The 19,844-nt window shown below is 40.6% G+C and overlaps 1 protein-coding gene and 1 long non-coding RNA gene across 6 annotated transcripts in view; one reads left to right on the forward strand and one right to left on the reverse strand.

Moving 5' to 3' along the window:
• The window catches only part of LOC143899996 (uncharacterized), a 168,860-nt gene that overhangs the window by 50,403 nt on the left and 98,613 nt on the right, over positions 1 to 19,844 (forward strand). For both annotated transcript variants that reach the window (XR_013257660.1, XR_013257659.1), the window contains exons 3-4: positions 8,189 to 8,644; positions 9,525 to 9,573. This is a non-coding gene — a long non-coding RNA (uncharacterized LOC143899996). The remainder of the gene's footprint in view (positions 1 to 8,188; positions 8,645 to 9,524; positions 9,574 to 19,844) is intronic.
• LOC143899994 (tachykinin-like peptides receptor 99D) overlaps positions 1 to 19,844 on the reverse strand; it is a 76,557-nt gene that overhangs the window by 47,532 nt on the left and 9,181 nt on the right. The window lies entirely within an intron of this gene.

Here is a 19,844-nt window from a genome sequence, read left to right on the forward strand (position 1 = left end):
TGCAATTTGGAGACATTTTAATAGAATCCAACGTTTGCACCTATTAAAATTTAGAGAAAGATAATAGAGAAGTGTGTGACTTGATGTGATTTTTCGCGATAATTTAAAAACGAGAAAAAAAAGCAAAAAATGAAATATAGACAGTTAAAGATATCGAATTGCGTTCTTGCTTTTAATTATACACATCTTCTGCGCAATTAACTTGCCAAATACGCCGATTTATTTAACGGATTTATTTGAAAATAGCGAAATAAGTTCAAGTTTGTCTCCTCAGCCTCGTTATACGTGGCATAATCTCGTAACTAATGCGCATAATTTTCAAGCTAATAACGGTGAATGTAATAACAGCCATAATTGTTGTTAATGAATTTTACATTATCGTGCCAAAGCCGGTGAACGTTACGCTGCTTTTGCACTGCGTGCGTCTCTCTCAATAGTTCTCACAACAGATGGGGCGCTTGCAGCCGTTGGTGTAAATAAATGACGGATTCTCGCGGCGCAAATTTTTTTTCCTTTTTTCTTTCTCGCGTATTCTCCCGATGTTACGTCGTATTAGTGGCTTCTATTAGTGGCTTCATAATCCTGATGCTATAAACGGTCATAAGATGGTTTACGACCGTTGACCATCCAGGTGGTGAGATCGATCGACTCGCCCGACCCATGACCGATGATTAACGACGCATCGTTCCGCTCGCGCATCTCATTTGCGCGAAAATCCACACGCCACCGACTTATCTCAGAGAGGATCCGTATCCGCGTTATTTCGTCGAATTACATCACGTAAAGGTGGAAGTAGAAAGAAAATGAATAAAGATATGATGATCGTGCGCCATCGTGGATAGAATCTTCAGGTTCTCGAAACGAAGCATCCGTATGCTCGAGTCTCTTGGGAAATTTGAATTTGTGGGAGGCTGTGTATTGTTCATACACGAGACGAGAGAGCTTTGTACCAGCCAAGATCCGCACTAATAGACACGGCGCTTTATGTAAGCATAATTTCTGCCGCATAATAATACGCGCGGAAGCGGATAGGGGATATTGTTCGGTTGGATTTAAGGGGAGCTATATATACACGATGTAGAGCTTGCGAGCCACAGCCAGATTCGAAATAGCACTTATTGTTAGTGATGCATATGGGTATGCGGCAAGTTCTTAAACGGCGAACGAGATGATATCTCCGGTTAAATCTCTCCTAATAACGACAAAATTATTTATAAATATTTAACGTCGATTATATTTTAGATTATTTTTAGAAAGAGTTTTTCGCTTCTCACGTGCTACATTTTACGCTAGAAATGTGTTAAGACGTTCCCAGAAACGGTTTTATGAGGGTAGAGGTAGTCCGTTTTACTGATCGAGCTGCTCTCGGGACGCAGTAGGGACACATTCATAATTCAGAAACTGTTGCCGTTGACCTTCTTCGCGACGGGAACAGCGTAAAAATCCGTTTATTTGCGGCGATGTTTATTCATGGCGCGCCAATAGCGCGCCTACACGCGTCCCCGCAAACGGAAATGACATTTAAATGAAGTTATTATGCCCGCTATGCCCGCTATCGTAACTTATGAGTAAAATAAGCGCGAACGGAGCCTGTGCGGAACAATAAACTCGCATCCGCGCGCCAACGAGCGACGGCTGCCTCGAGGCCGCGATCTTGCCGCGAGCCTGATGGCGCAAGTTTCGATTGTACGGTGTATGTGTGTGCATCAGGTAAAAACCACTCGCGAAATCGGGCCACGATGGTTCTCCATCCTCCGCTGGCGTTTCCCTTTAGAAACCTCGGATTGAAGCGCATAGTTAGGCCAGCTATTGTTAATACTGCGGCTTCCGTTGTTTCGCTCCGCGACTCGTATCGGAAGTTGCGCACCCCCATCTCTCGATTCTTCGAGTCTCCCATCGATTTTATCACGGTTAAAATTTCGCGCGCGGTACCAGGCGAAAACCGAGCACCGCGCGCGCTTTAATATCGTACACCCGCACCCGGGCGGGCGATAGAAGAAAGTTTTATGAAGTAGAAATTCGATAGGCCCCATTGCAGCCCTCGGATCTTTTCTTCTTATACGAGCCACGAAATGGGATAGCCTTTCACCGGGGTCGATATATATATATATACGGAAAGTGATAGCAGGTTGCACGGTCTTGATAGCATCCGGCTGAACGAAAATGTAGTTCTGTATTTCTTTCACGCGTCGTGGAAGTATCGCCCGGCCCAAGCAACTGCACCGGAAGGAACAATCTAATATCGATCGCGTTCGCGGCTTGCTCCATTAACGACTCGCACGCCGCGCCGCGCCGTGTTTTGCGCTATGTGGAACGACTGCACTTACCAAAATTTCACTATTAAATTTCAAATCAAACGGATTGTAGGACGACTTGCGAGTGATGTGCAGGGGAGTGGCCTAAGTGAAATAGACACTTTCGTAATTCCATCCCGCGACTTCTCGCAGCGGCTAAAACCAGTCCATTTTCAGGCAACATATTTACGCGGTCGTATCGATATTTCACTTTTGATATATGTATAGATCCCACATCCGCGAAATAAGGTGAAACTCAAAAATATGTGTCAAAGAAGAGAAAAAATTTGTCGAGTACCCATGAGAAGAATCTTAAATACCCTATTACTTTATAATAATAGATACTTTTACGGCCAGATAAGGCGGCAATCTTCTCTGGAATACCCAGGCGAGATCGTTCCATCAAACTTCGGCGGCAAGTTTCTAAACAGGAATCTATTTCAAGGTTATAGCTTTCGATAGCAATATGGACTTGAAATTTACGACCTACATCAGTAATGGTTATATGTCGTTTGTAACTTATGATGAAACGATAAAATTCGTACGTTCCGCGCTTAAAATTACATCAATGCATTTAGATGATTTATTTTATGACTGTTGAATTTTATCTTCCGTGAATATCGTTATAATTTCTCGGTGTAAAATAGTCGGTTATTTAATCATACGCGTGTAAATCTGGGTCGACTTATGATAAAGATAGATAATTATAATTTGTTGTAATAACTCAAACAAATGCACGCAATATTAAAAAATATTTCATTATCAGTACACCTATCTTCTCTTACTCGTATAGACGTTGCATAACCAGAAATAGGAGCTGGAAATAAAAAAGTTGGCAATGATTAATGCGCGGAAGCACCGCTAATGAACAACGTTATCGCTTTTTTTAATCCGTCGAAATTAAGATGGGTAGCCTTCAACCTCAGATACAAATCACTCATCGACACTTCGTATAATTATTAGAACGCGGTATGCTTGCATACCGGATTGATGCAACACCTTCGATGAACATGTTGCAATTAGGTGCCTAACCCCAAATGTTGCCCGTGTCAACAAAGAGATATTCTACGAAAATTGCACAGCCATATATATATATATATATATATATATATATATATATATAACCTCCGACAACGAATCGGTTGTTTACATCGCAAGGGAGCCTGATCGCAAGCGATCATTTAAATTTCGACCGTGAAAGTAAAGTCTATAGGGATCTCGGTCGCAAGGAAAGAGTTATATCTGCTGGTAGAGCGGGAAAGGACTCGGGAGAATCGTAAAATGGGGATGTAAGAACCATGCTGAGTTTATGAGTCGACTACCTTGCATGTTTTTGCGGAGTTGACACCGTCAGAAATTCATGACCGACGAACAACTTACAAAATGCAAGTCACCTCGTGTATCGCAATCTTTGCGATAATTTACAGTTTTATAAAAATGCTCTAATAAAATAAGGTCTTGTGTGATATAATCGTTGATCAATTTGCTGATTCAAGAAGAAAGGATAAAACTGTTCAAATTAATCACTTGAAATAAATTTCTTTTTTGCTGTACTTAACAGAAAACTTTAGTAATCAATTTTATTAGGTATATAGTTATGATAAACTACGGTAAAATATGTAAAAACACGTACATGAAATTACATTAGTTGTATAGAAATTGATATCGAGATTAAAAGCATATTTATTTCGAAAGAGTTTCTTGCTTTTTATCATAATACTCGCTAGAACGAAAGTTAATGGACAAAAAGTTTTGATTTGACGAACCGAAAAACCTCTCGTCTCGAGAACAAAACGGTTCCGTGGATGGAAAGCGACAAAGAAGAAGGAACTGTATGGTCTGGTTGAAGGGGGGGAGTTAAGTCGATCGATCTTTAACTTTCACCCAGAATCGACATGGAGAAAAAGTTACACGTTACTTCTTTATGCCTCCCGTCTACTCGTGCACTCACGATTTCGCATTCGCTGTAAAACACACAGCTCCGTCTCCTCGCACTATATAACGAGAAATGCTCGCAACGGCATTTCAATAATGGAACAATCTCCCGTAGGGTGTTGTAGTTATTCTTTACGAGTTAAGATAATGAAGATTGCAAGAATTCCATTTAACCCTCAAGAATTCTGAAATTGGGGCGGAGGGGTCGAGGGGCAAAGTTAACGATTATTGAAATCGCCAAGAAACATGAAAAGCGAATGGAAAACCGCAAGTGCTCGTAATCGCGTATTAGCTTGGAAGATCCTTGAACGAGCGTTTTTTTTTCTTATGCATAAAAAGAAAGTTTTGTAACCGCGTCGTTGTTACAGCGATTTAAAATACAGAAAATGCGAAATTGATAATAGTCCAAAGCTGAATTCGCCAATTCATCGAGGAGCATGTTTCCATTGCTGGCACTCGAGTAGCTGTCTCAACGTAAACAGCGAATTCTATTTGCCACGTACCGTCAACACAAAATGTAGCATTACGCAAAAACGCAGAGGTTTCAACGAAGGGCACTTCGCCTGTCATTAATATCCCTGATATACGCGACGTCGGAACAATAATTGGAGAGTGTCAATGCGTCAGACACACATTAATACGTAAAATTGATAATCTCTAATTAGGAGAACAAGAGACTACTGCCTTACTCATCAATGCCAACAGACGTCAAATACGTGTCTGTTCATAAAACGGATCGCGCCGACCGTCCATTCACCGATCTTCGCGAGCTTTGACGCCTTTGACGTAAATGTATTCCGAATACACGTTCCTAAATGTGACACAAAAATACGGTTCACGTGACATCGTGCGGAGAGTATTAACGATTTAATATTATTAAAGCACCGCGTGAGGTTAATCCATCAGTCGGATCAAAGGACGGTGTGCGTCACTTAGAAAATGGCTTTAGCGCATCGAGCCGACCGCGGATACATATACAATAAGCGTACCGTATAATTCAACTTATCCTACGAGCAAGTAGACATTATTTTTTTTTCCCTTTTCACTCGCGTTTCGTCACGCCAGCATTAGGATGGCCATTGTCGCGGATAAAAATCTCGTAACTGCGTCGCAGGCACAAAAAATAAGACCGTCGAATAAAAATTCGTTTGCACGGTCCTTTTTGTTTAAAATAAAGTTCGATAGGGATAGGCACGCCTGTGATCGTTTAACCTTTCACGGAATACGTTTAAACTTTGACCATAACACTTTCCGAACTTGCGGCATCGCTCGCGTCAGCGTTCATGCTTGTCACTAAATCGATCCAGCTTTCATGCTTTCGAACGCGAAACACACCTCCTTCTTCTTGAATGACTTTTGAAGATTACATAGGGCGACAATGTGTTAAGATGAATGACAGTGCATGCACGTGTAATCTCCGGTGTTCATATGTTTAATTTATATTAGTATCGCGATTGCTTCCAACAAGATTGGAGGACATATTGTTTCGTGGGTACGGACGATCGCGGCGGTTGCCCCAATTCCGTAAGATTTTTCATCCTAATAAATTGTAGAGATATGACACGTAATTTCAGTCAAATATAATAGTTTTGTATAGAGAAAAAAAATCATATAAAGAAAAGAATTTCTAAAAAATTAAGGGAAAGAAGGAAAATTTTAAGGAATATTAAGCACTGAAAGCAGAATTTCTTGCAGGTTTATTTGATATATATAAATTCTCCGATGTAGGGCACATCATTCTGTTGCAAGTTAGATGTACCAATTAACGTAGAATTATTACATCACGATCATTCATACCGCATAATTAAATGCCTGCAGGCGCCGTACATCCGTATGCATATAACTGATGTTTTGATTACGAATGCTTGATTTCTCGACAAGCAAGCATCCAGTGTACCATCGATTTGATGTTGTTATCGTAACTATTAAATAACATTGGACGCGTAGATCTGCATCGCATGATCTATGCTATATTTACATAAACCATTTTGAAACGGATTTTGTTGGATATAATTGTTTATCGAAACAGTTCGATACTTTTTTTTAGAATAAATTGATATATACGTTTGTATTTATAATTTATATTTTCATGTTTCTGATTGTGGACACGATCTCTGTGTGACATAAATTAAACTCGTATGTACAGTGGCTCGTCATGACTTTACGTGATTGTCGTCTCACGTCTTTTATCCCTATTTAAGATATGAATATTCTGATAGAAGTACACAATCTTTAATTGCACGATATATGCTCCCTCTAAGTACATACACTCATTGAATCTGCAGAAGCAGCGCGGCAATTATCGGAGAATCGATTTTATCGAAATTGTACGCTGATATCGCCGCCGGACATGACTAAACTGTAGCCTGTCTACATGACAATTAAGCCGGCTTTCCGTCGCTGCTTTATTCGTACTATTAAGCTTGACTTGTAAATTGTAAATCACCGACAAGTCAAGTCATTGTAAACGCGACGTACAATAATATTTCACCCACGCGTTCATGAATTTTTCTATTTATGTTTCTTGTGCGTTTTACATGAATTTCTTACATGTATCACGGGGCGTATAAACCTGAAGTTTTGATCGATCATCAGGCGTAACAGACGTATAGACGTGGCATTTAAATATACGGGATATACGCGTTACGCGGATCGGATTAAGAAAATTAAATTTGCGAATGGAGTAAAATATGATCGAGCTGTGAACGCGACCTCTGATGCGATTTGCAACACGCCGCGAAATTTGATTTGTAAACCGTTGCGTATGTGAGAAGTAAATTTTCCCCGCGCGGGTTCCTCGTCAATGCGAAAAGCCCGGGAGCATTCATAGAATGCTCTTATACCTGAAACCGCTTTGAATATAGCAATCGCCGTATCGCCAAACGTATACGGCGGAGTTTGATACGCGAAACCCCCGGACGATACGCTATGTAAATTCCTCGAAATTACGAGAATTACTAATGCCATTTCACGATTTGAAGGTAAAGCGATAGATGTGTGCGTTACACACGTATATATGGGCGTAACATTGCATTTCATCCGCTTACAAGCGATGTTACGAGCGATGCGACGACGGAGTAACATTAGCCAACGTGTTACTTTTATTACGTTATTCGTAATCATGTATTTAGGACGCGTTATACAAAATGCGTCTGCCTTGCATAACATACATTTTACACATCTAAATCGTCGCCTTATATAACGTTTTATAACGTCATTAAAAATTAATCCGATCGTATATGCGGTAAGCCGGTAAGTTAAAAACATTTCCGCGTTAAATAACGCGTTTCAGTAACTTTATGACCTTCGTTACGTTATGTTCATCTCTGCAAAGTCTCAACGAATCCGACAAATCCGCTTCGCCGGCATACGTATTCATATCGATTTTTCGACATTTATTTTCTCGCGCGTTCGCGCTATGTGTCCGTTAATCTTTCATTTTATACGATAGCCTCAGCGTGACATATGTAATGTACTCAACAAAAGCAACGGCGAAACCCGTCTTTTGTTGATTCTAATAAAGAATCCGAGGTCGGGGGGGGGGGATGGGGGAAGAGGCGTTGGCTTTGTCACGCATAACCGGCGCGATTAAACTTGCCGGTTGACAGTTGACATACAACCGCGATTTTAACCGAAAGTTTGTCAAACGTTATTCCACTGAGGCCGCATATTCGAAGTTCTGGAAGATTTATCGAGTGTCCCGTAAATCGTATTTAAATCATGTTTTGATATTTGGCGATTGTGAGTGATATACTTACGTTTACGCGAGCGTTACTTCTGTAATAACTTACGATAATTCACTCGTTTACGCGCGGAGTAAATTATCGTAAGTTCCATACAAAATCCCGTTTACGCGAAGGAATTATCGTAGGTTACTGCAGAATAAGTAACGCTCGCGTAAACGTATATAGTAATAGACACGAATGTGAATGTTCATAAATCGATTATTTTAATTGCAGTTGACCAAAATCGTCTGACAAGCAGCAAGTGTAAGCGTCGCCGCTGCGCCGCCGGCTCGCGACGGTTGCTCCTGGCGAGTGAAGTTGGCCGCGCGCCGCGCGATTTACGAAAGTCTCCGCCATCTTAGATTCTATATACCTGCCTCCCGCACGGGTCGACGCGACGGCCCGGGGCGTCGAGCGGATCATATAGTTTAGTTCGTAGCTTCTTCGACGTAATTCTTCCGTCGCCGTGTTAATTAAGCACGTGCCGCGTCGCGAGATTAATACCGGGAGTGCCGTGCAAAGTGTCGCGCGATCATTAGCGACGATATTTTCGCGTGTGAACGTCGCGAATGCGAGCGCGCCGACGCGACGCCGACGGAGGTCGGAGACGCAGCAACGGAGGAGAATCGCGGAGAGGAGGAGGGGGCCTGGGAGGCATCGGGCATCGGGCGACGGCGGAGCGATCGTGGGGTGAGTAATTGTTATTCGTTTATTATTTTGCTGTCCCGTGTCCCGTGGCGGAATCCGCCACTTTCTAGGTTAACTCCGGCGCAATTTCGGCCGGAGTTCGATCTCCGGCGTGTGCGATTAAGAGATAATACGTCGCAGATGCTCCGTCCTTCGTCACGAACGACGGCAGCTGCTGGAAAAGTGTTATTTCCGGATGCGTTTGTGTCAGTTGTGTTTGTCAAGAGAGAGTTGGCGAACTTTTTAACTTTCTGGCGACAGCAACTGGGCAATCGGCAACCGAAAATAGCATATGGCACTTTTTGGAGAGACGGTGCATTTGCGACGTATTGTAGAACCTTATTTCGGCTTTATTCGCACGGTCGTAAATAATTATAGTTGCACGATTTTTCGCGGATTAATTATACGAACGAGTTAATGCGGAAATATGCAGCCGCTTGCAGCGGCCGCGATCGTTTCTTGCCAATTCTTTTGCATTTTAAAATCATGATATTTGTTAAAATAACCAGAATAATAAATTTCTTTCGCCAGTATAGGATAACAATTCAAGTGAATTCTTTAAATCGACCGTGACTAATTTAAAACTATTTAATTTGGAAATTACATCAACTGACCAAGACCCATGGTCGAAATTAATAATGCCTCGATGATTGATCCGAAAAAGTGCTGTGTGAATCCGACAAACCATGCAAGTTGGCTCACAGTTTTTCTACGTTCATATCGGAAAGACGTTATATATTGCCCCAGTCACGGTCGATTTAAAGAAATTACTTGCATTGTTAAAATAACGTTTTAAAAATTCAACGGGCGCGATAATTATTTACTTTTCAAGTATCGTTTATCTTGGATGCTATTTTAATGTAAAAATATTTCTATGTTACAGAGATCAACGCAGGGTTACGACTTACAACTCCGCTGTTGCGCATCGGCCGGTGAGTTATTTTTTTATTTCAATATCCAGGCAATGGAAAATTTTTTTATAATTTATGATTTATGTAAATAAAAGTAGGGGTAGGCTGACTAGGCAGGTGTGTTCCAGTCAGTCTACCTCTACTTATGTTGCTGAGGGTCACTGTGGTCAAGACACGAGAACTTGCACGAATTCTTTCGAACGGGCGGCGTTCTTGCGAACTTTTGACGCTTCTCAAACGAGATTCCATGAATTTTTCTCTCGCCACCGATAGAAGAATTTCCCGTTCGGTCATGCGAAGCAAGGCTCGCGTGGTTACACACAGACGGAGACCATCTCGACACGCATATCCCTCGTGGGAATGCGCAAATCGGCGACTACGGCGCCGGTGTCGGACGAAAGATTTGCGGCCGCGCGGCTCTCACGCCGCGACAATACCGCCGGAACGGACGAAGTCAATAATTATTTGACAAATTAAATTCTGTACGTGCATATTGGATAATCGCTTGAGGGAAATAACACGCTCGGAGCACACAGCTTACATCGTATATCATGAATAACCACCGACGCTGCAGCCGACACGGATTTGCATGCACGGGCGCAAGATATTATACATTATATGAGAAATATAACATTATCGAAAATGTAAATGTGAAGAAAATCAAGTTGTTACACGCGAAAATGGCGAAACGTGAGATCTGATATCATTTATATTGATTAAAAAAATCGTATATAATTTCTTTTTACTACAAAAAATATTTAAAATAAAAAAAATAGATTTATAAATATCTATAAATAAATTTTCCGTGTAATGGTCATTAATTTTCGGGATGGCTATCTGTGCCGATTGAATAATTCTCGGAATAATTACATTAATAGATAATTGAAGAGCTATCGCAGTCATAAATCATGGCAGTTTGCTACACAAATTACGCGGATGGAAGATATGAAGTTTGTCTAGTAATTACATTGCAATATTAAAATTGTGTATACATATTCGAAATGTTATTAATTTGAACGAATTCTAGCGCACTATCGTAACGGCGAATATAGTGAAGGTATAATAACGTGTTTTCCATAAACATGATTAGCATATTTATTATGCATATTGATTACATATTAAATACATTTTTGAGAGGGAGTGTTTCCATGTATATGAATCTAAATAAGATTATTATAATATGCGATAATAGTGCGCAACAATTCATTTATTAGTTTGCATTTCGCAGTTTTGAGCGTAGAGGATTATTCGTTTAAGAGTTTCACCGGGAAAAACTATTTTCTTATTTCGTGTACCTATATAGATATCGATTTGCTCTTTCTTCTCAAAGGTTCCCTTCCGTCTCCGGTTTTAGTACAATTTTCTGCCGTATTCGGAAGGCACTTCTGAGAAATTGATCGTCGATTTATCAAAGGGGAGCTTTGCGTTTGTAAAAAGTCACGCTTTTCGAGCAAAATATATTTACATTTATTATACATCAATGTGTTCTTACATTAGACTTTTGCGAAAGTTTCTCCTTAAAAAGATCGAGTCCGTGCATTTATTCGTGCAATTCGCCGACAGTTAAGCGATTTACGATTATATTTGCAAACCATTAAACTCCCTGGCTGTCACAATTCTCATGAGATTCTCACCTTCGTTTTTGGGCTTTCGGACTTTATTCTCCTTCTTTCTCTTTCTCCGTCTTTCTGTTTCACATAAAAAGAGTACGTATTTATTTGTGGAAAACCTACGGTCGCGAGATTCGTAGATACATGACTTCCAAGAGCGTGTAAAAAGCCACATTTCGCCAGCTCATTTTTCTCGGGTGTGGAACTCACCACCGCGCACCGGCGACGACGGCGTCAGTTCGATTGCTCTCGCGAACGAGAGAGCTCGACGGGTGCGGTATACGCTACGCGGTAACCGCAGTGGTAGAGTAGCCCAGCTTGTATGCAACGTAATACGACGACGTGCATTGTTTAAATGGATAAAAGCGGGAGAGTCACTTGAACGAAATCGTGCGCGAGATGGGAAATGCATGTTTTTAACTGAAACCGATGCGGCGGCACTCATTGGGCCCGAGGGCGAGAGCGGTGCGTTAAAATTCCGCTATGAGTATCGGCTAAACAACACTCAACCCATGGCATCCTTGCAATTTAATTCCAACTTTAACGTGCAGCTCCCTCCTTCTCTCCCTCTCTCTCCCTATGCACCTTTACATATTTAAGAGCCACATTGGACGCGCAAAGTAGGGCTCATTTTACTCACCAAAGTTCCGACGCCGACATCGACCTCCGCCGGCGAAAATTGATTTTCTAACGAAATGTAACCGGCCACGAGATATTTTTCTGCCTACAAAAAGCCCGCCAAGTAATGCCGTTTTACATGGAAATTTGTCTCGACCAAAGCTCGATGTTATACACTCGGATACCTCGATCTCGAGTAACGAATTGCAAACAGCTGCGTGCGTGTCCTCGATGGAAATCGTATTAGAATATGAGAGAGAAACTTTGATAAACGACGATCATACGGAAGTTTATGACGCGATTTGTGTAACTGCGATATGCGTGGGATTTAAGGGCGTCACGGGAATCGATTACTTTTCAGGAAGAAAGATCATTAAGAACGTCGCGTGTAGCACGTCCATTTTCAATATTTACCCTCTCCCCCTATTATCGGTTTCATTTATTACACGTAAGGCATCCCGTCGGCACGCACAAACAAGAGCGGCAGTTTCTTTTTTACTTCGCACACAAGAATGAAGTTGACGGTACAATTTATATCGTTCGTGTGGGGGTTATGCAATTCCGCGTTTATTCGAAATTCTGACATCACACAACCCTTGTGCTTTTGATGCTTTTTCTAATAAGTTCTGAAATAATATTTTAATTTCGCGTCAACTTCACTTTTAACATGTTTTTAAAGAGCGTTGTATGTACACGCGTTCTTCTATCAATCACAATAAATTGATTGTGCATGCGCAATTTGCCGAACGCTTCCACTTTTCTCGCGTTATATAACAAATAGGTATCGACACTTTTCCTGCAACTTTCTTTATGACTACATAGCAAAATTTTTGAAATTATATAAAATTTGAGAGGAAGAGAGAGAGAGAGAGAGAGTCGTAAGTTTCAAAATCTTTTAAGTCAGGATTTGTAAAATCATCAAACATCTGATGCTGTGGCGATGAAGAATAAGGCTCGAGCAAAATTAACGTAAATAATTACAACAAACAAAGCAGATAAAAGGTCTTTAATTTTAACTGATATCACATCATAAAGCTACCGCTTGAAATTTCAAGATAACTGCCAATTTTCTATTTCTTTGCTTTTACGGTAGGTACAGTACGGAAGACCCTCACGGGTCCTCGTCGCCTTCGCAAAGAGCCCAGAATCCAATTACACCAGCTGCGGATGATTCCCTTAATAAGCACCTTCGATGAGTCGCCGGTCGCCGTAAAGCACTATGATCATCCTTATCTCATCCTCTCTCTCTCTCTCTCTCTCTCTCTCTCTCTCTCTCTCTCTCTCTCTCTCTCTCTCTCTCTCTCTCTCTCTCTCTCTCTCTCTCTCCTCTCCTCTCCTCTCCTCTCCTCTTCTCGCTTTCTTTCTGTACACATTCAATCTTAAACTTTTATCTCTTTATCTCGCGATATAAAAAGTACGGTCATGTAATGGTTTCTTTAACCTTCGTTTTAAGTCTATCAATTTAGAAACAAGATATGATTTATGACCGCACGATGGTTCTTTTATCCACATACATATAGCCAAACATCCGCGCAGTGAAGCGCCCCGTATTGTGGTCTCGTTCGTATTGTGAATCGGTTGAATGGTTCTAAAGTGATGTTTTCCTTCCTTCGCTGCTCTCCGGTGGCTCACCTTTGACATATGATCACATTAGGGTGAGAAAACGAGAAGACAAACACTTTCGTCCTGCGTGCCATTAGAATAAAAGCGGCGGCTAAAGGAAAACTTTACAATAAAGTACAATTGTTTAGTTGGAATAACGTATAGCCATCGCGAGAGCGAGAAATTCGTGCAATGTTGTTTCTAAATAATTCCAGCGTCGCTGATGGGAAAAAGCATCTGCGCGCCGTTTATCTCGTTCTTCACACACACAAAAACAGATTCCGCATTGATTTGGGAACCAACGCGCGGGATTTATTAACGGTTTCTTTCTGTTTGTCGCAAACTCAGGAATAGCTTTGTAAACAGCGTTTCGCGAAACGCGCGGGATGACGCGTTGAAAAAGCCCGCGCGACACGCGCATCCGTAACGCGGGCGGGATGAGGTATCGCTGCAAATATAGAGTTGCAGAATCGCACGTGTGTGGATCTGTGGATGCGGCGAGCTCTGATAAACGAATTCGGATTCATCTGTCGCATGCCGATAAATAAAAGCCCGGCGAACGGGCCGCCATCCGTCTTGCCGAACATCGGATTGCCATTGCGCGCTGCTCGCGCAATGTCGCGCATGCATGCATGGGAACTAACCGATGACGGTAATCTGACGACGTAACGTTACCCGGCGCAAATACGGCTTACCCCGCTTTCGCTCCCCTCTCTCTCGCGTTACCATGAAATACTCTCCCCCGCGTCATTTGTTTTATCGCTTTTGATCGCTATTCTCGGGCACTGGCGCGCGATTCGTTGTTTCGGGAGAGATGAATTCGACTCGGGATTGCTCTCCGGGCTCTCGATCGATTTGCATAGGCCAACGTCAACCAAGGCGCAAGTCACGTCGGGGCTTCGTCGCGTGTTACGATCGGCCGAGTTAATACGGCGAGTACACATTACGCTGATTACGGATTCACTCGTATGCCGTATTGTGTCGGTTGCAGCATGTCGCATTACGCCCGAAGAGAGAGGTAAATACGGGATATAAGATATTTCGTTTACCATTGCACTTACGGAGCGCTGTACACGTGGGAAAAATTTTGCGCAAAAGAGGAAAACACGGAGAGGAACGATGGAACTATTATTTTTCTTATATTTATCTTCGCTGAGATTATATCTGTTAAATCGCCAACTGCGCGATTTCGAGTCGATAGATGAATTTGTTGATATAGTTTCGCGTATCAATATCGTTTCGTAGTATCGTACCTCTCTCGAAAATGTATACCGTATATCATAAGTTGTTGCGGAAAGGCGATTCGCATTAACGTGGATTATATCATATTACATCATCGCCTAGCTTACTCTAAGCGCAATTATTCGCCAGTTACTCAAAATAAATTTTAATTAAGTCACCAGATAGCCATACTGCACGATGTTAATTAAAATCTTTAGAATATATGTTCTCATTTAACATACTTTTTTTGAAATATTTCAAAATTAATTACGCGCCAATGATAAAAAATTATTAAAATCGTAATTATCAAAGAGAAATTATTTAGAGAAATCTCGCTGTTTCGATGCTGCAGCCGAATGAATTTCCGAGAGAAAATGCCATCGCGATTGTCCAAGTCTGTAGTACTGGAAACGAGTGGTATATTTTTGGACAAAAGCGCGTCGTCTTCACGAGCGCACCACGATACGGCGGTTTTGAGAATTCCCCTGAGAAACTACGTTCCATCTCTGACGAAACTGCAGTTATTAAACGTACGCTCAAAGCGATATCGCAATCGGAAAACGATGCAAAGAATAGAAACGTATTTCTTGATGAACAAAAAATGATTTTTCCTAAATAATAATTTTCGCAATGTTACTTGTATATATATATATATATATATATATATATATATATATATAGATTTCAGGAAGTAACATTGCGAAAATTATTATATATATATATATATATATATATATATATATATATATATATATATCTGCAATATTCCTGTGTTTAACACGCCATTCGTTTAATTTCTTAGAAAAAAAAATTAATTTTATTAAAAGATATTATTTAGAAGAGGATTGATTGTGAGTCTCTCATCTGCATTTTGTGTCATAAGCTGAAAAGAAGATTGAGCCGAGAAAAATTCTCTCAAACGATTATCCGTTTAACAATGCACTTCAAGAAGAACCTCTTATTTTAAGATAAGGAATATTATCAGCTTTAATAGTTTAGGGGCGGTATTCGTAGTTGGATCTTATATCTAAGACATCTTAAGTCTGGTCAAAAGCAGTATTAAGACTCCGTCCAGCCAATCAAATGACCGTATTAATAGCAACTTAAGACATTACTTAGGACGGTTTTGAAATAAGATCCGACTACGAATACCGCCCTAGGTGTATGTTGAAGAGGGAAATAATTCGCCGCGCTTGCGAATTGTTTTCAAGGCTGCAATTAACACATCGGGTCGATTGTCAAGAATAATTTTCGTGACCGCGGAGAATTTGTGCGTGATGCACGAAGGATCTCCTCGTCGCCTCGCGTGATTAGGCAATGCGGCTTTTTATATTTGTCGGCGCGGAGACAATCGGCGTCTGGAATCGTCGTCCGTCGGATAACGTACGTTAAACCGCGCACGTATAACAATTCCGTATTTACGAACAGTAAGTTCTCTCTCAGCGCATTTCGCGGCTCTCGAAATACTCCAAAATACGAATCGTTAGCACGTCGCATGTCGGGGCGTCTCCCTCGGGAGTGAACGCTGAAAATTTCAATATAACGGATGGTCGAAACGTATATGGTTGGATTTACATGTATGTTTAAACATTTCTTCGCCGTCCCGTGCGGGCTAGGTTATTCAATCGAGACATCGGCAGATCGAAAAACGAATTGTGTATCGAACTGTTTTTATGCGAGGGAGGGTTATTTTTACCTCCGTGTAAAAAATGTATTTCTTGCCATATTCTGAAAAGGTCAGTCATTGGGGAGAAAGCCGTGTTTGCGTACACACTAGCTGTTAAATTCATAAGGTTAAATTATACTCGATTTGAGTAATTTGTAACCATTCCTAATAGATGGCCACATTCGCCACTACTCTCTTTCTCCTATTCAATACTATAGTCTCTTTAATCAGAGTCTGGCCAATTTACAGTTCTGGCAAAATTCTGCGAGAGAGAAAGAAATATACACCTTTGTAAAATTGACCGGACAACACAAATCGATACCAATTAATGAAAATTCGAATACGTTGAAGTTGTCCATATTCACAGAGGTGTATATTTCTTTCTCTCTCGCAGAATTTTGCCAGAACTGCAAGTTAGCCAGACTCCGATTAGGGGACTCTACTCAATACGTAGTTAATTTAACTAAAACAATGTTAATTTGACTAAACCAACGGAGTTAAAATAATATTATTTTGTTTTAAAATAATAAATTTTCACACACATTGATAGTTAAAAATAACAAAACGTTATTTAACTCAAGGTATTGGGTATTGGTTTAAATTTCACCCTTTAACAGTGCTTATTTTCACGGTCAAACACGATTGCGCGAGTTTTTCGCTGCAACTTTGAATTTACGGGATCATGTTGCGTAAGGTATAAAGCGTTTATTTCGGGCGGAATTCCGATGCTCCGGGACGGAACTGAAAAGGAACGGCAACTAAGCGGAAATGATTATAATTAATTTAATGAAACGCCGTCGTGCGCTATTAGCAGACGCTAATGTAAATGTTAACGACGTTTATTATTATTTCGACGGGCCTGGAAATAATTAACACACGAAATTCAAGCAACGGAGGTTTTTATTGCGCCCGCCAGTAGACGTGGTAAAAAAAATGAAGTAAAGGATGCGAGCAAGTTGAAATTTACCCTCGATAATAGGGGCGTTTGTTTTGCTTTATTACGATATAAATTGGCGGGGTCGTCCGATGCGTAATTGTGCCACTTTGCTCGCAGCTAGATTGCAATATAAAATTATGAGAGTTGAATTCCCGATGACTGCAAAGACATAACTACAAAAGGAAACTGAGTCAGATGCGTTCGCGATGTAATTTTCACACTGAAATAGCTATACCATAACCATTTTTAACGAGATGTCGTTGATGTTCGACATTTTAACAAGATACGCGTCTTGGTAAGGACACGCTATACTAATTGAATTTCTAATGTAAGAGCGATAGTCATGAATGTTGCGCGAAGTTACCTTTCTGTTCTGAAAGGAGACGAATCTCTGTTTCGGTCAGTAGACTTTATCTTGCAAAACTTGCTCGTATATATATAATACGGCGTGAGTCACTTGAGCGTAAGTTATCGATTCAAGTTCGATTTTATTTGCCGAGGAGAGAAATAGATGGATACGCATATAAGAGACAAGTGTCCTTGCGGGAAGAATAATAAATCCTCCGTTGTATGAGAGATGTGCCGGAAAATGTCAACTTTGTACTTCGCAATCTTCGTTCGTCCTCCCGGAAACGAGCAACTTTTACGCGCAAAACCATACGACGAAAAGTCTGGTACAAATTCGATGTACGACGAAATTTGTACCGTTCGCATATGTATAAGGTTTGCATAACGTCGCGACAAATAACATCGCGACAAATAACGTCGCGACCGTATACAGCATGAGTCAAAATTTCTTTTATAAACTTCAGAGGCGTGCTTGAAGGATCAACCTAACATAAATTTCGGCAAACACGAAAACACTTTTCCCATCTGCGAAAAGTCTCCCATCGGAATACGAATTTTTCACTTAACGGGATAATATCTCGGAAAAAGAAAGCTATATCTAATAAACCACAACATAGTAGTGATAGTAGCAACAATATTACGACATTTATTATCTCTTATCTAAGTTCATCGAACCGTTAAAACAACGCGTAATGATGACCCATGAACTTTTGTCACTTACGCCAGACACATTTCGGAACTCTTGGAAATACGTACAGAGAATGTTAACTTACTTTTGCATATTTATACGGTCGGGAGTATCGAACAACGATACAAATATGATAAATAACGGATATTCATGAATCGCTAACACGCGGCATATGCCTGTGCATTAATTATGTATGTCGATAGCCTGCGGCATCAGAATATTGGGTCGCGCAAAAATAAAACGGAATAATATTTGTTCCACCTTTATACGGTAAATATGTTTAGTTTATCGGGAAACAGTATATATTTTATTACATGCAAAAACAGATCGGAAAATAGGAAGTTGATATAGAAAATACCAATTTATTAAGTCGTTTTAATAAGCTTGCGGTCTAGTGTTATATGCGACATTAATGAGGATGAATTCGACTTTAATGGATACACTCCATCCGTTTATATACACTGAGAGAAATTTTTTGCTATATTATAGCAAATCATTTGTCACTTATAGTGACAACAAACACTTGGTTTGCTACAAGAGCTAATTAATTGAGCAATAGTAGCAAACCTTTTGTTGCAATAGCAAAAAGTTTGCTCTCGCAGCAAATCAAATGTTTGTTGTCACTAAATTTCTCTCAGTGTACTAGACACTAGACGCAAAACATTTCATTTCTAGCCGTTCACATCGCTGTGACTATTTGTCATTCTGTCGCGGTGTATCGAGTCATATAACTCGCATATGGTACATTGTTAATACATTTTTGATTAAATGAACATATATCGCACAAAAGTGCACCTAGCGGCGGATATTCGCGCGCAATTTGATTATTGAAGCGCGATTAATATGCAAGCGCGGTCCATTAGCGGTTCTAATTAAGCGGGGGTGGCTCTGCGATTTTTCTAAATGGGGACGATCGACGATCACGCGTTAAAGCTAAGTTCACAGAAATTCATTACACCGCGGTTATCTCACCTCGATAATATTTGCCCGACCCGCCAACGGCCATTAGTTTATTCAATTTACAAAAGTAGGATTAACCGGCCGATTAAGTGCTTTGATGGCCAAGTGCGCACTCGTTGTTATCCGTTTATACCACCAGAAAGTTTGGTGTGGCAAAAGTAAATAGTTGCGGAGGGTTAAGGGCGCGGCCGGTTTATTCGAAACGCGCCAAGTTAGTGAAATTCATTTATGACATTAAAGTTCTTGATAATTTTACACGCGAAGCCACGCAACCACGAAACCATTCGAGTCACGGCGAATTTACGTGCTCCACGTGCAAGAAATGAACACTTACGCGCATATATATAGCATATACAATACATATGTGTGCATGTATGTACATACATGTCGCTCACAGTTAGAATTTTTTATGCCTTAGCAGTGATATATGATCGTTAATTACATAACCGTCGGAATTAATTACGCGAGTAATTAATTATTTAATTATTTACTTGCATTTACGTATCTATATTGCTTTTTTCAAGGTAAATATTCACCAATTTTCGATTATCAAGAGAGACAATTTAATCTTAGGCGACTACGAGAAAAATGCACACGCAGAGGAAAACGGTGTCCTTCTCTTTTAGGGGAGGGTGTGTTTAG

The sequence above is a fragment of the Temnothorax americanus genome, unplaced genomic scaffold, assembly GCF_048541705.1.
Source record: "Temnothorax americanus isolate GAGA-0224 unplaced genomic scaffold, ASM4854170v1 Scaffold29, whole genome shotgun sequence".
Classification (NCBI taxonomy): Eukaryota; Metazoa; Arthropoda; class Insecta; order Hymenoptera; family Formicidae; genus Temnothorax; species Temnothorax americanus.